Source organism: Python bivittatus, unplaced genomic scaffold (genome assembly GCF_059951505.1).
Source record: "Python bivittatus isolate LINGU-HERP-01145 unplaced genomic scaffold, Pbiv_v1 ctg000980_np1212, whole genome shotgun sequence".
NCBI classification, from domain to species: Eukaryota; Metazoa; Chordata; class Lepidosauria; order Squamata; family Pythonidae; genus Python; species Python bivittatus.
Genome location: NW_028277125.1, coordinates 31,406,688 through 31,421,418, shown reverse-complemented (window position 1 = coordinate 31,421,418; position 14,731 = coordinate 31,406,688). Strand labels below are relative to the sequence as shown.

Sequence of the window (14,731 nt, the reverse complement as noted above, 5' to 3'; positions counted from 1 at the left end):
AGCACACGACTCCTTTGCAGTTGACTATCAAAGATCACACAGGGTTCATAATGCTCTATGTAACTGCCTCCTTACAAGTGCCCATCATCTTGGGAATAGAGTGGCTTCAGCTGCATGATCCAGATGTAAGTTGGGTAGATGGGGCACTCTCATTTCCCTCCTTTAAATGCCAGCAACATCACTTACAAGGAAGACAAGCTTACACCCCCACTCCAATGCAGAAAGTAGGAGGGTCTTTTCTGAGCCTCTTGCCCCACCCACTCTCCAGCTGTGGGCTATGCTGTCTCATCTGCCATTCCCTAGGCAACATCTCTGGGCCCCTGTCTCTCAAGGTCATTCCCACATACCATTATACTGTGCTTATGATTTTACTTCAGCTTTCCGTTGCTTTACAGTGTTAGAAGGATAAGACCCCAAACAGCTGGGTGAGTCCAAATGGTGGGAAACATTTCTGGAATTTGACTCATGAGGAAGCCATGTAAAAGAGCAAAACTTATCGCCCTTTTATCCCACTCCCCCACCCTTTGGAATCCTCATTCTGGCGCTGAGATAATTAGCAATAAGAGAATTAATGTATTTACATTCATTGGAAGAGAAGGGATTACAAGAGAGGAAGCAGGCACACAATGGGGAATATGCATTGAAAGGAATGCAAGAGTGCTTAGGAGGCAAACAAAAGCCTTAGTGTGAAATTGATTAGGGTCTTGTCAGTGTCAGGCAGCAGCACAAGCTGGCCAGAGCTTCTAATCAACTAATTAAGGTCACAGAGCTGAGCTTGTTAACTTGCCCTTAGCACTTTTTAGGGGAAGCACTGTGCTGTGGAGAAAAGCAGCTCAGGAAGAAATTGCTTATTTAGGCAACCTCTCTGCTCTGCAAGTAGAAGGGGGGAGGGGGGAAGAGGTCAGGCACAGGATAATGCGTACTGACTGTAACAGCAAACGTGACTGAGAGAAACACTGCAAAGGCCATAAATGTGGGCATTGATCACAAAATTTCTTTTTCATCACCATCATAACTGCAAATGGTCACTGTCTGAGGCAGTTGCTAAATAAGGACTACCTGTAGTAAACATTTAATATTATATGTGTATGTATGATATATATCATAAAGAGATTTTCAAGTGAAATATGACTAGACTTGTTAGAAAATTTGATGTAGTTTTGAGTTATAGACATGTGGGAGAAAAAAAAAGACTTCATATAAATATAAAAACAAAAATAAAAAGTGTAAGTATTTAACTTGAACACAGTCACTGAAACAATCAACTATATAAAGTTCTTATTTGATGAAGTTTTATTAAAATAAACTATTATATATGCATTCGTTATCAGTTGGGTGACTTAATCATTTTGAAGCAAAGAATTTTTTGTGATGTATGTAACATTGTACAAGAAGCCCTGTGCTAAAACCATATATTTAAAAGCATATCATACTCTTACTAAACTTGCTGTGTGCTTACTCAAAGCATTGTTTTCATCAAACCAAAGGTGTTTTCCTTAGTTAATCAAACTGATTAAACATAAACGCTCTGATAATTATTCCGTTCTAACAACTCACAAATACCAATGCAGTTGTGGATCTCTCCTCTTCCTTGCTCTGATTTCATATAATTTCTTACCCTTAAGGGAACTATAACTGATGACAGCTCTTACTCTGATATAGATTAGCATCCAGTTTGGGTACATGAATAAGAGCCAGGAGAGCTTTATATAAACTGGATTTACAACTTCTCATGGCTCTCACCTGCTCCACCCCACCCCTTTCCAGAGCTCTGACACTGGAAAGCTTCCACAGAGGATACTGAGTCAGTTTCTATGATCAAAACATCCCTGCCTTTCTGAGTAGACATTCCTTTCAATCAACACATTTCTTCTATGAAGCTTTAAAAAAAACACCTCCCTAGACAATTTCTATATACACCCTGATTGGCAGCCCCCTTATTTAGCAAAATTAAATAACTCATTTGGCATGCTTTTGTTTTGTGGTCTATACGTTGAGCACAAATTCAGTATAAGCCTAGATTTCTTGTTCTTTTCCAAAGTTTTTGTTTGTATGTAGGCCTCTCCACTTATGCTTTTTAACTGCATGATTGTTAACATTACAAAAGGAGTATGCACACTCTGTACATGACAAAGCTTAACAAGCCAGCTCAAACCAACACAGGGTCTTTGCATGTTTAAATGTATCCTGAAACTCAACATCAACAGAGCATACAAGCATACACATTGGGAACACCAAAGTTTAACAAAACAACATACTAGTCTTGACATTATTCAACAGCATTAGCAATCCTTACGTCTGAGCTGTAATTTCCTTATAGCAAAGTTGTTTATCCCATAACACCTCACTGTCCTCATGAGAAACTATATATAGGAAGCCATGATACAGACAGAACATAGCAAAACAGACTGGCTCCAGGTTGGCAAAGGAGTGAGACAAGGCTGTATACTCTCCCCTTATTTACTCAACCCATTTGCAGAATATATATTAAGGAAAGTTGGAAGAAGATAAGCATGGTTTTAAAACTGGAGGAAGAAACATCAGTAACCTGCTTTATGCAGATGACACTAACCTGATAGCTGAAAATGCAAAATATCTGCAAGCCCCAGTAATAAAAGTCAATGAGCACTGTGAAAAAAAAGGAAGGAAAAGATATTCAGATGCCATGATATGTCTATACCTGCAAAGATCAGAATAGTGCAAGCAATGGTATTCCCTGTGACACTCTATGGAAGTGAAAGTTTGGAGAAGCAGGATAGGAAGAGTATTGACACTTTTGAACTTTGGTGTTAGAGAAGACTCTTGAGAACACCATGGATAGCCAAGAAAACAAACAAAAGGATTGTTGGAGACATTATGTGAAGAGAAATCTGCAGTGCTGGGAGGTGAAAGAAAAGAGAAGAGAATGACCAGCAGCAAGGTGGATGGACTCAGTTACAGTGGCAATCAGTGCATGGTTGGAAGACCTGAAAGACCAGGTTAGAAACAGATCATCATGGAGAAAATCTATCTATGTGGTCACCAAGGATCGACTTGATGGCACATAATCAATCAATTAAAAAAAAAAGTACTTTTAAAAACAGGGTCAGAGGTACATGGCTGTGAGTAGTCTTCTTCTTGGTCCAGTGCTAAATTGCTTCTACCATTTCAACATTCCATTTTCATGTCATCGCAAACCAACAGGGACATGACTGATGCAGCTGCACATACTATAGTCACACATGCACTTTACACATCTTTTTCCTTTGGAATCCAAAGCTTTGCCCAGCTTTATGACTCATCTAGGAAAGCTCTGAAAAAAGGAGCAATCCAATCATATCACAGACTAAGAGTCCAATCATGGTGCACAGAACGGTGAGAAAGCTCAAAACGACACTGCTCAAATAACCAAGTTCTGTTTCACATTCAGAATCATTCATGCTCTTAAAGTTTAGACATGGCCATTTTGAGGTTGAGATTGAGGTTGATGTGCTTTGAAGCGGCATCATTTTGCATATCTTACCGCGGATTAGCTTTTTATTTTTAATGAAATTATCCTTTTAAAATACAGTATCTGAGATCACGTGAGATTGTGCCATTTTTAATTTTTAAAATTATCTTTCCTTTTGATACCCACAACATCAGACAAAATCATGTGATGGTGCCTGCCACCCGAAAAGATGGCTGACCACTTTGAGAGAGACCTATGTCACATTTTGAAAATATTAATACTCTAACCTCTGTACTATTTTTCCCAAACATCTCCTTTCTCAAAATTTCCTTTAACCTTTAATGCATAGAAAGTTAATAGAAATGGAAGTGGGCACCCTTAGTTTGCTCCACAAAGCCCATATAGATGAGTAATTGGTGGCATTTCTGTGTGCCAATGGATCTTTTCATTGTGGAAAAAAAATATGGCTCATGCCAGTTTAAACAACATTTAGCATACCAGCAGAAAAGATCATGGTAAGAAGGGTTCCTAGAATCTTCAGGGGTCATTATTTTCTTGAACTCAGTAGAATAGAACAGAACAGAACAGAACAGAACAGAACAGAACAGAACAGAACAGAACAGAATAGAATAGAATAGAATAGAATAGAATAGAATAGAATAGAATAGAATAGAATAGAATAGAATAGATAATACTGAGGTAAATGGACAAATGGTCCAACTGTCTATGTTTCTGCCTAACATGCTCAGCTAATATATCATACTACATGTACAACTTTAGCTTTAGTTAACAGTAACTCACTTTTGACTTCATGGTTAATCCTTCCCTTCCCCACTTCTTACAATCACTGTTACTTCCTAAAATATTACTTTTTGCTCCTATATGAGATATAATTAACTTCTCCAGCAAAATGGATTATGATAAGAATATGCTAATTAGAAAACGAATCCACCACAGGTATAGTGTGTCAAAATGGGTACATACAAGTATAATTAAGATCACAATCTGTGCAACTATAGGATTATATGAGCACTTGAGAATTTAAATATGCTAATTTTCAATTGCTTAATAGTAGTGAAATTTTCTTTGCCTCTTTCTTTTTCTTCTGTTTGGACCTCTGTTTAAACTTGTTCATTTATGTTTTAGGCTGATAATTCTGGCTATAAAATATTCTGTAGCTTTTAAAATTGTTTTATAGTTTCATTAGATCTTACAATTCCATTATTGCTTTTTACACAATATATACCACTGTTTGTTACTATGTACTGAACATACAGGTGAGGCAGAAATTATGCCTGGTGTCAATAGCAATGTATTGTTCTTAAGATATTTTGAGTTAAGAAACCACTCCATCCCTTGCTATCAATCAGACTTGTTTTGTATATTTTCTTATCTTCAAGATGGAAACTTGAGCAATGACAAGTTTATAATGACAAAAAAATGTAAAAAGGATTGTTCAGCAGCTATGTATATTTTAAAATGTATATAAATGATAGATTAAGTGTCATAAATCTTCCTTGTTCATAAACGCTATATGACTTGTGAAAAGGAATACTGTTACAAATCCTGGCAAAAGTAAAAAGAAATAAGCAACCTACCATGACAATTAAAATTATTCAAAATATTAGCATCTTTCCTTAAAATTTATTTTAATATAATTCATATATTCACATATACTAGGAAATGTGTGAAAGGAAATATAAAATACTCTGTTAATTGCAATTAAAATTAATTAAGTGTAATAAAATGTGGTAAACCACATTTATCATGAAGGATCCCTACTCTGAATTTAAGACAACTACCAACCAGAAGAGTAGACAGGGAAAATAAATAAATACATAAATACATAAATAAATATAATTCAATAAACATGGATAAATATCCTGTATGTTGCTCAGTGCCCCCATCCACTCACACAGCTACCATTTTTGGGCTGCAAAAATGGGGACAACCACTACATGGCAACAAAGAGTCAATGTATGATTTTGCAGCCATCTTGTGATTATCAAGATGTGGTGGCCCTAGGGCTGCCAAATCCCAGTGAAACCAGTGCTAGAGATTTCTCACTGTAAATGTGTATAAGGGATATATACACATTTATATGTGTATATATATGTTTGTCTATGTGTGTGTGGAGAGAAAGAGAGAAAGATAGGATGAAATATATACACACCTATTATAAGATAAGCTTAACAATGGGCAGAATCAGATCTCTTTTTTTAAGAAAGTGTATATTCATTTAATTAACAACTAATGAAAATGAAGTACCTGTTTACACAATTAATTCCTATCTGCATATACCATGTGTGTTTCTCTGTCACATACAAACTCATTCATCTCCCTCCTTCCAGTAGAAGCAGCAAAAAGAAGGAAGAAAACAGGCTGGAAATGGGATAAATGGAAGAGGTAACTGCACTGGGAAGGGAAGGGATCAGAAAGGAGATGACAAAAATTGGGTGGAGGTAAAGTGGGGACATGGAATAGTAATTACACACTATTATAGTAATGAAATAAAAGAGTAAGAAGACTGCTTACTGTAGGAATTACAAACCAGTTGTATTCAATATAAACATCCTTTCCCAAGCAGCAGCCAATCTTCAGTGTCTGCAGCCATATGCATCTCTTGTTCATTCATAGCAGTCTCTGTAAGATGATCTACTGAGAGTCAGTTTGGTATAGTGGTGAAGGCACCAGGCTAGAAACTGGGAGACCATGAGCTCTAGTCACGCCTGAGGCATGAAACCAGCTGGGTGACTTTGGACCAGTCACACTCTCTCAGAAGTAGGCAATGCCAAATCAAGAAAACTGCAGGAACTAGTCCAGGCAGTCGCCAGGAATCAACACAGATTTGAAGGCACCAAAAAAAAAAAAAAAAAGATGATCTACCACCAGCAGTATTCATTGATAACTATTTAGGGCAAAAAAACATTCTCTCATTAGATAATACATTCATGCCTCTTTCTGTTGGATTAATTGGAGATACTTCAGCCAAATTCAGATAGGAAGAAACTTCTATGAAGCATTAGGGATTGGTCTATGGACAGTTTCCTGAGGAATAGGACAATCTAAAGGGAGGAGTTGCAGCAAACAAACAGAAAGAACAAATAAAATACTAATCTTCACTAAATTTACATATAATATACATGTATTTATTCAATAGAGTTGATAATAGTACAAGAGTGTTTTTATTATTATAATTATAATTATTTTGTTTTGTTTGCTTTGTCTGATTTGGCCTTTAGATGCCATGACGTCTACCCATCCTGACAGAATTGGCTCATTCCAGGTTCTGTTGATTAAGCAATGATGTCTAGAAAGACCCAGAAAGTGGGTCTCCTCTGTCATGGCACCCGTCTTATGGAGCAGCATCCCTTCCCCCTGAGAGTCATATGATCCACATCCTACTGGAATTAAAATATGGTCTTTTTCCCAACCCTTGGATTAGTGTCTTCCCTGGAAGTTGATTTTATTGTTTTGTATATGTCAAGCCACACAGAGTCTTTGCAGTCAGGTGGCTTAGAAATTTAATTGACAACTAAATAAGATCATATCCCATGAGGTCCCCTATCATCAAATTTTAAAAAATACAGGATCCTTGAGAAGGGAACATCATATTTTAAATTCACATTTATCTGAGAAGAAATAAAAGGATAATAATAGTCTCTGGAATTCAAAGAGGCCCAATTCAAATTATTTGGATTTATCCCTATTTCTTCAGTTGGAGGAGAAAACAAAGATGTATTCTTGTGTAATTTTAACTTATATACAAGAAAAAGATCCAGTCCAAATAAGGCGTAATAGGATAGTTATAAGCATAATAATATTACACAGCAAGTGGACCATCATCTAGGAATCTGTAGCATGTACCTTTACTTTTGTTTTTCTATCTAATTGTTTGGCACAATGTAACCCAAAACAATCAAATGAATATGTAATTGAATTTATGGCATGCACAAGAAAGGATCTGTACTTTTACATTCTTATGAGGTCTTATTTTATGGAGCACTGAGAACATTTGCCTGGGGTTTATCTAAAGTATGGCTCAGTCTTTGAAATGAATAGATGATCTTTGTCAGTCAAACCACTAAAACTACGTTGTTAAAATTTAACTCCAGGAATGATTTCAGTATTGTGGGTTTCCTTACAAAGTCCTGTTTACTAGGCTATTGACTTAGAGGAAAAAAATTATCTTGGTATAGGATGCAGTGAGAAGAAAGTGGAGATGGCACTTAAATTAACATTCTTTTCCACAACATCTTAAAAGAACATTTATCAGCCTTCCTCAACATATTATCTAGATGTTTTGGAGTTCAGTTCCCCAAATATCCAAGCCTATGTGGCTGGTGGTTTGATTATGGGGTTGATGTCCAGTAATTCTGGAAGGCATCAGTTGGAGAGGACTGCTGTCTTGGTTGTATAATTGATCTTTTCACTTGTGTTTCAGTACATCTCTCTTGTTCTTTTTAAATAAATAATGCATATTTGTCAATAGGCACATGCCTGACAGTTGGCTCTTCATTTTTTGAGTTCAGTATCTGAGGCTATTCATTATTTAGGAAAGGGAAAGACTTTGTTCTTCCTACAGGCACTCCTACATCCTGGGATTCCAGCTGTATACAAGCAAGATAGTAAAAAACATAGACAAGAGTCCAGTGAGAAACATTTCTCTAGGCAATATGCTGACAGCCTATGAATGAAAAATAGGTGGGAAAAGGGTTATAAGAAGGCCAAAGGGCTGAGGAGGTGTTCTTGGCTGTAGCAGCAGGATTTGGAAAGACAAAACGGTTGTTTTCAGCTAATTAAACTTGCAAATTTCATACCTTACAAGACTGGTATTGTAATTCAAAGAGGCTGTCATTGAAAGTTAATGATTTACCACTCCTTACAACCTACACACAGACTAAGAGCAGAGATTTGTGAGCAATTAATTGATAATGTGTTACAATAAGAAGTAAGCAATAAGCATTTATACTCTCAAAGCTATCAAGCACATGACAGATTGAGAGGTAGACAAAGGAACTTGAAAGAATAGTGCATTCCTTTGCTGCACAATGTATAATATATTTCTTTGTCTTAAGTCAGTCAAATCAGTGAAATTTGTATCAAAAAGCCATTTGGACCCTTTCAGTTAATCCAGTTTCTAATTATTATTATTGCATTAAGTCCTAGGAGATAATTAATTAGTAATTATTAAATCCTACTGGGACAATGCATAAATATGCACAATAACCAAAACAAAAAGTTGGAATTTAACTCTGATACCATCAAATAGTTTAGATCAATTTAATTGCTATAAATATGTGCTTTGAATCTAACATTATTTTTGAATATATTATTCAACAGCAGATCCTTTTATAATTGTTGTAATTTCATTCCTTGTATAAGACAATTATTAGGTGGAATCTTGCAAACTGTAGCTCTCTGTTTCTTTAATTCAGCATTCACTACAGTCTTCACTACAGATCAGTCAAATGGAGTACAGTTAGAACAAGTACCAAAATTCAACTACTTTTGTTGTATAGTACAGGAAAAGAAGGTTTCCAAGTAAAAAACTGAATTGGTGCCATAACTATATCTTTTGTTTCACTCATTTGGTGGTTATGGTGGGAGCCTAACATTACCATATAGACCAACATTCTTGTTAGACAGGGATATTACCAGTGCAGTATAGGACTGAATCACAGATGTTTTTAGAACAAGAAATCCCAAAACTGGAAAACTTCCAAATGTGTAATCTCCATAGAATCCTTGGCATCACTTTGATGGACTACATAAGAAATGCAACCAACCAACTCTAGTCAATGAAATCCAAAAATGACAGCTGAGATGGTTTGGACACATTTGTACAATGGCTCCATTTGCTGTTCAAACTACTCTGGAGAACATGGTCCCATGAATCAAACGTTCAGTGCAGGACACATGGAAAACCTGGGTAAAAAAAAATGTAACTGATCTAGCCCTTTGTAGACTAGATTTGACTCAAGGTAAAATCATAGCAATGGACAAAGCACTTTGGTGAGGATTTAACTCAAACACTCGTGGCTCTGTAACACCCACAGCAGCATATTTGTAGCAAAAACATACACAGCCAATCATGGGCAAAAGAGATCATGTTCATGTTGGAGAAAAGTATTCTGGTCTGTTGGATTGTTTTACCATTATTTTAAAGATCCATTAAAAATTTAAATCAGTTTTTATTTGCAACGTTGGTTGAAACAAGGAACAGGGAAAGAAGGTGCTGGTTGGCAGTGAGTACTTGTGAAAAGAGAATGAGTAGGGCCAAAGGAAAACCTGTGGTTTAATTTATGCTTAAATTATTATTCCCCAACTGCATATTTAATATTTTCCCTTTTCTATCTCTCTAAAAATTACAGTTTGGTAACAACTATTGAAAGGATCTAGGAACCACATTCAAGATTTTACATACACCCTGAGCTTCTCCATTTCTGATTTAGTTCCATATACTGTGAATATTTAGGATAAAGGTCATGTATTTGGAAACTGGGAGTCTAAATCTATTAAGTGCTCTAGAACTTGCCTTCTGGCCTCTACTGTGCATATAGCAACATGTGAAGAGTGTAAGACACGGGCATCTTAGATCCCATAAATGGTAGGATCCAGATTCTGTAGTCTCTGTGCTATAAGGTGTCATACCAGAAATGGAAACAGTAGATTTGCACTTTGTTGTATAATCTTGTAGATAGCCATATGATGGAAAGTAGTGATAGGATTTCCCCCCTAGTCATCTGTCTCCATTGTAAAGCAGTCTTGTTTGTAAATCCTGATCTCTGATTTTAAAAATTTTCAAGGATTTAACTCAGGGATGGGAAACCAGGGAGGCTGCAGTCTCCTGTACACCTCTTAATCACCTTTAGTAAAGGTGAGTGTAAGAATCCATGAACATTTTATCAAAATGTTCTCCTGTGGGGGAAGGAAAAAATAAAGGCAATTTTTCTCCATCAAATTGAATGACAGTGTTTGGGAAAAAGTTCAGAAAGAATATCTGGCACAACACTAATTATAACCACCACAAAACAAGTCAAATGGTCATATGGTGGGCTAATTAAGTTCCATCTGGTCCTATAGAGATGTTGAATATGACCTGGTTCCTCAGTCTGGAACAATCATTAAGGCACAGATGGAGATCTCATCTGGCTTTGCACATGTGCTTGACTGCTTAGTTTTTGGTTCATCTAGATGACCAGCCTTGTAGCAGAAGAGTTTCAGCAGACAAACCACTGTGGGGGGAAAAAAAAAATCTGAATGAATAAATTCTGACAGTACTGTCCTAGAATGTAGGAATCAATTATTCAGTGTGATTTTATTTATATTTTGCCTAGCACATAGAATCTGCATAGTACATAGAGTTCAGTCTATTTTGTGTCAAGTTTTATATAGTCACCCCAATTAAGAAGACAATCTTGATGTTGTCAGATTTTTTTTTTAAGTTGTCTATAATGACGTTATGTATTATAAAGAACTGAATAGTGGGAAAAAGCAAGCAAACCAGTGATGGCCCTAGGGGAGCATTCGTGTATACAAATTTATGCCATAAAGCAGATGTCATATTCTGATCCATATTTAGCTAAGCAATCATGTATAAATAGAACCAAGGCTGCTGTTGTTAATTAAATTTGTACACTGCCAAATCATTCAGACTCCTGGCAGTTTACATCAACTTAAAATACTATAAAGCATGCATGATAAACAAAAACAATTGCAATAAAAACAGACATGTTAGGAAAAAAAACGATTGTACAACCCTAATAACACCACCACACAAAACAGTTAATAAAATTAGAATCAAGAGTAACAGTGAAAAATTAACAACATGCCTAATAATGATAGTGAACTATTGCACCTCAAATACCCTCTGGAAAAATTCAACCTTCGCTAGCTCCATAGGTCATTAACAAGGGGGCTAGCTTAACTTCTACAAAAAGGCTGGTCCAAAGCATAGCACATATGATTGAAAAATGATGTCTTCTAGCTCAGTCCCTCTCATTTCACAAAAATGGGGCACTACCAGCACCTTTCCCAGGGGTAACTCCTCAAATCTGGATGTTGCAGGCAGTCCTGCAAGTACCTGGTGCCAAGCCATAAACGGCATTGTAAGGCAAAACTAGCACTTTGACTTTCCCCTTTAAGATTTTTAGGTAGTCCTCATTTAGGGAACACAATTGGGTCATTAAGCAGTCACTAAATGAAACCACGACTATGCTTATGATGTTACTTCAGCTTTCCTTTTCTTTTGTCAGCCTTGTAAGGTAGACCAGACAGGAAACACGGACAGATGAGCTCATTCTACTTTACTATAAGGTTACATTAACAGAATCTTGCAAGTCTGAAAGTATATATCTCCCTTTGACTCCTTTACAACCCAGGAAACTAGGGCGGGAGAGACTCTTCTGAGTCTCTTGCTCATCACACATTTCTGCTGCAGGCTAATTTACCTTTTATCCGACCGTTCCCTTGGCTGCATCTCTTTGCCCTGTCTCCCAAGGTGATTCCCACATACCATTACAGCTTTACAGACCTATGAAGGTCATAAATGTGAGGACTGCTCATAAAGTTACTTTTTCATCACTGTCATAACTGCAAATAGTTGCTAAACAAGTCAGTCACTAAATGAGTACTACCTGCATCTAGAAACAGATACTTATGCTGAAAAGGACAAGAAGGGTTTATTGAGGAAGTTATTGATTATTTGCCATCAAGTCATTGTAAACTCTTAGCAACCACATAGATAGACCTCCAGGATGATCTATCACCAGCCTGGCCTTCAGGTCTTCCAACAGTGCACCCATTGTCTCTGAAATTAAGTTCATCCACCTTGCTTCTGCTTGTCAACTTCTCTTTCCTTCCACCTTTCCCACTATGATGCATTTCTCAAGAGAGCTGAATCTTTAATGTCCAAAATATAATTTCTACCTTGAGTGAGAACCCTGAATTGATTTGTTCAAAGATCCATTTGTTTGTTATCCTGGTAATCCATGGTATTCTTAGGAATCTTCTCCAGCAACAAAGTTCAAAAGCTTCAATATTCTTTTTATCCTGCTTCTTCAAATTCCAAATTTTCACTCCCATTGTGCCACAGAGTAAAGAAGGTATATTCTGTGACATGAAGCTAGCATCCCTGTATTTTCTGTCATCATGGTGGTGGGTTGGAGAAGGAAGAAAAGTAATAAAAATTAATCTTCCTATAGGAATCAAGTTGAGAAGAACCTAAAAGTCTTCCAGTCAGAGAAAAACAGAACAGAAAAAGAGAAGAACAGAGTGTCCCTTACTTGCTATGTATTCTTAATGCCCTAGGAGTTAATAGGATGAAAGTTTCAATGATTCAATGCTGCAAAAGTTGAATCTCCAAAAGGAGTGCAACTCTGCAAATTCTGTGAGTTGAGTCCCAATAAAACTAAAGGGCACCTGCTGGGGAATGTTAACTACAATGTTTTGCTATCCCCTCACCTCAAGCAAAGTAAATAACATTACATTTAATTTTTTTAAAGTTAACAGTTAGCATGTATGTAATTTAAATATGGCATTCTGCTCATTTATGTTTGATTTGCAATAATGAGTCAACTTCCAGAGATTAATTAATCTTGGTAGTTCTTTGAAATTAAGCTTGTTTGATAGGAACTCATGATTGATAGGAATACCTCTTTAATACCCCAGCATGTAAAGATCAAATTTTGAAATTGAATCTTAGCGAACTACTGCAATACAAATAACTTATTTTTGGGTTCACTCAATCTGTTGCATAAGCAGCATTTACACAATGGAATGTGCCAACCTTCAAATAATAAACATATATCTTATTTCACACACACTCCTACCAAATTCTTGGTAGTTCTTTATATAGAGAACTCTGTGCTCCTAACTTTTTGCACATTTCACATGATTATAAAATTAACAACACGAAGATGAATAATTGAAAAGCATTCCTAACAAAATCCATTTGGTTGCTATGACAGCTTATCTGTGCCTGTATCAAACCATCTCTGCTAGATCTTTTTTAACTTGTCATAACTATTATATTCAGTCTAAGTAGCAATTCTAGAACAGTCCTGTTTGTGCACACCCCAAATTTTGCATGGATTTAAATGGAACCCAAGCATAATTAACTTTCTCAGGCTCCGACTGATGCTATACTCAGACAGTTATTTGGACTCGTTTTCATACACATCTACCCCTTCTTAGTTTGCATATGTCTAGATTTGTATCTTAATAAGAACTGCATTTAGGAATTTATCTCTTTTAAGGCTGTCATATTTTTGAAGGAGTTTTCCCTTCTGGTGCAGTTTCCCAGTTGGTGCTTCCAAGTAGATGTGAGCATCCTAGACCAAGTAAATTCAGAAATGCTAGGGAATTCCTGGAAGCTTGGCACTCAGGCACATCAGCCATCAATAGGCACATAGGGATAAGCTACATGTACACACCATTCAAAAGAGACAATAAGAAAGCTAAGAAGGAAACAAAAAGAGCAGATCACATCCTCTGCAGCAGCCAACACTGAGATAACCATGGGTTAACACCAGACAAACAATCAAGCAGAAAACAATACCCTAATCAAGGCACTACCAAGGAGAAAACCACACCCCCACCAACACTATATGACAGGGCAAGCTGCATATAGACAGGGAGCAAATACTGCATATAAACAGGGAGTAAACCCTATACTCAGTAACACTGATGATGTTACCTAGTCAGGTAATGAAATGTCTGCAATCAAACATCAAAGCTCAGGGAGCACCAAGGATTACATGTGATGTCATTCACAATGTACCTGATTCATAGTGCTAGATGAGAAAAGTATGTTACAATTTCAAAATATAAGTCTATAGTCACTCTCAGTCACATGCTGTTCTAAAGACAGGAGAACGAAACTAATTTCACTTATGAATCATGTTTTTGAGCCTCTGGAAAAAAAGGTTGCTATTGCACACATACTTACCAGAAAACAAGTTCCTTTGCACCCAATAGGAATTTTTGTAATTTTTAACATATAACATTAATTCTCTTTATATTTTCCTATCTTTGAATTGACTTTTGTTTATTTATTGTGAATTGTGAAAGAAAAAGCTGTATATCCATTTCTATCAACAATAGAAACCATATACTGTAAATGAAAGAGGATAAAGTAATGTAGTGATATTGCATACAAATCTTAATTTATGTGAAGCAAGCTATGTCAGACTGTGGTAAGAACTGATGTGTGTAGGGTTGTTTTTTTTTAATTTTATTTTTACTTTTTGAAATGAGTGTGACTGTAAATTTGATTTTGGTATGGGAACAGACTAATTA

General features: G+C 36.4%; 1 protein-coding gene across 8 annotated transcripts in view; it reads right to left on the bottom strand.

The window, feature by feature from the left end:
• Positions 1-14,731, bottom strand: part of EPHA4 (EPH receptor A4) — a 389,379-nt gene that overhangs the window by 264,356 nt on the left and 110,292 nt on the right. The window contains exon 1 of one of the 8 annotated variants that reach the window (XM_088132610.1): positions 2,573-4,394. The exons of the other annotated variants lie outside the window; for them this stretch is intronic. The gene's annotated coding sequence lies outside the window, so the exon portion shown is untranslated. Of the gene's footprint in view, positions 1-2,572; positions 4,395-14,731 lie in introns of those variants that run through there. 8 annotated transcript variants of the gene reach the window in all.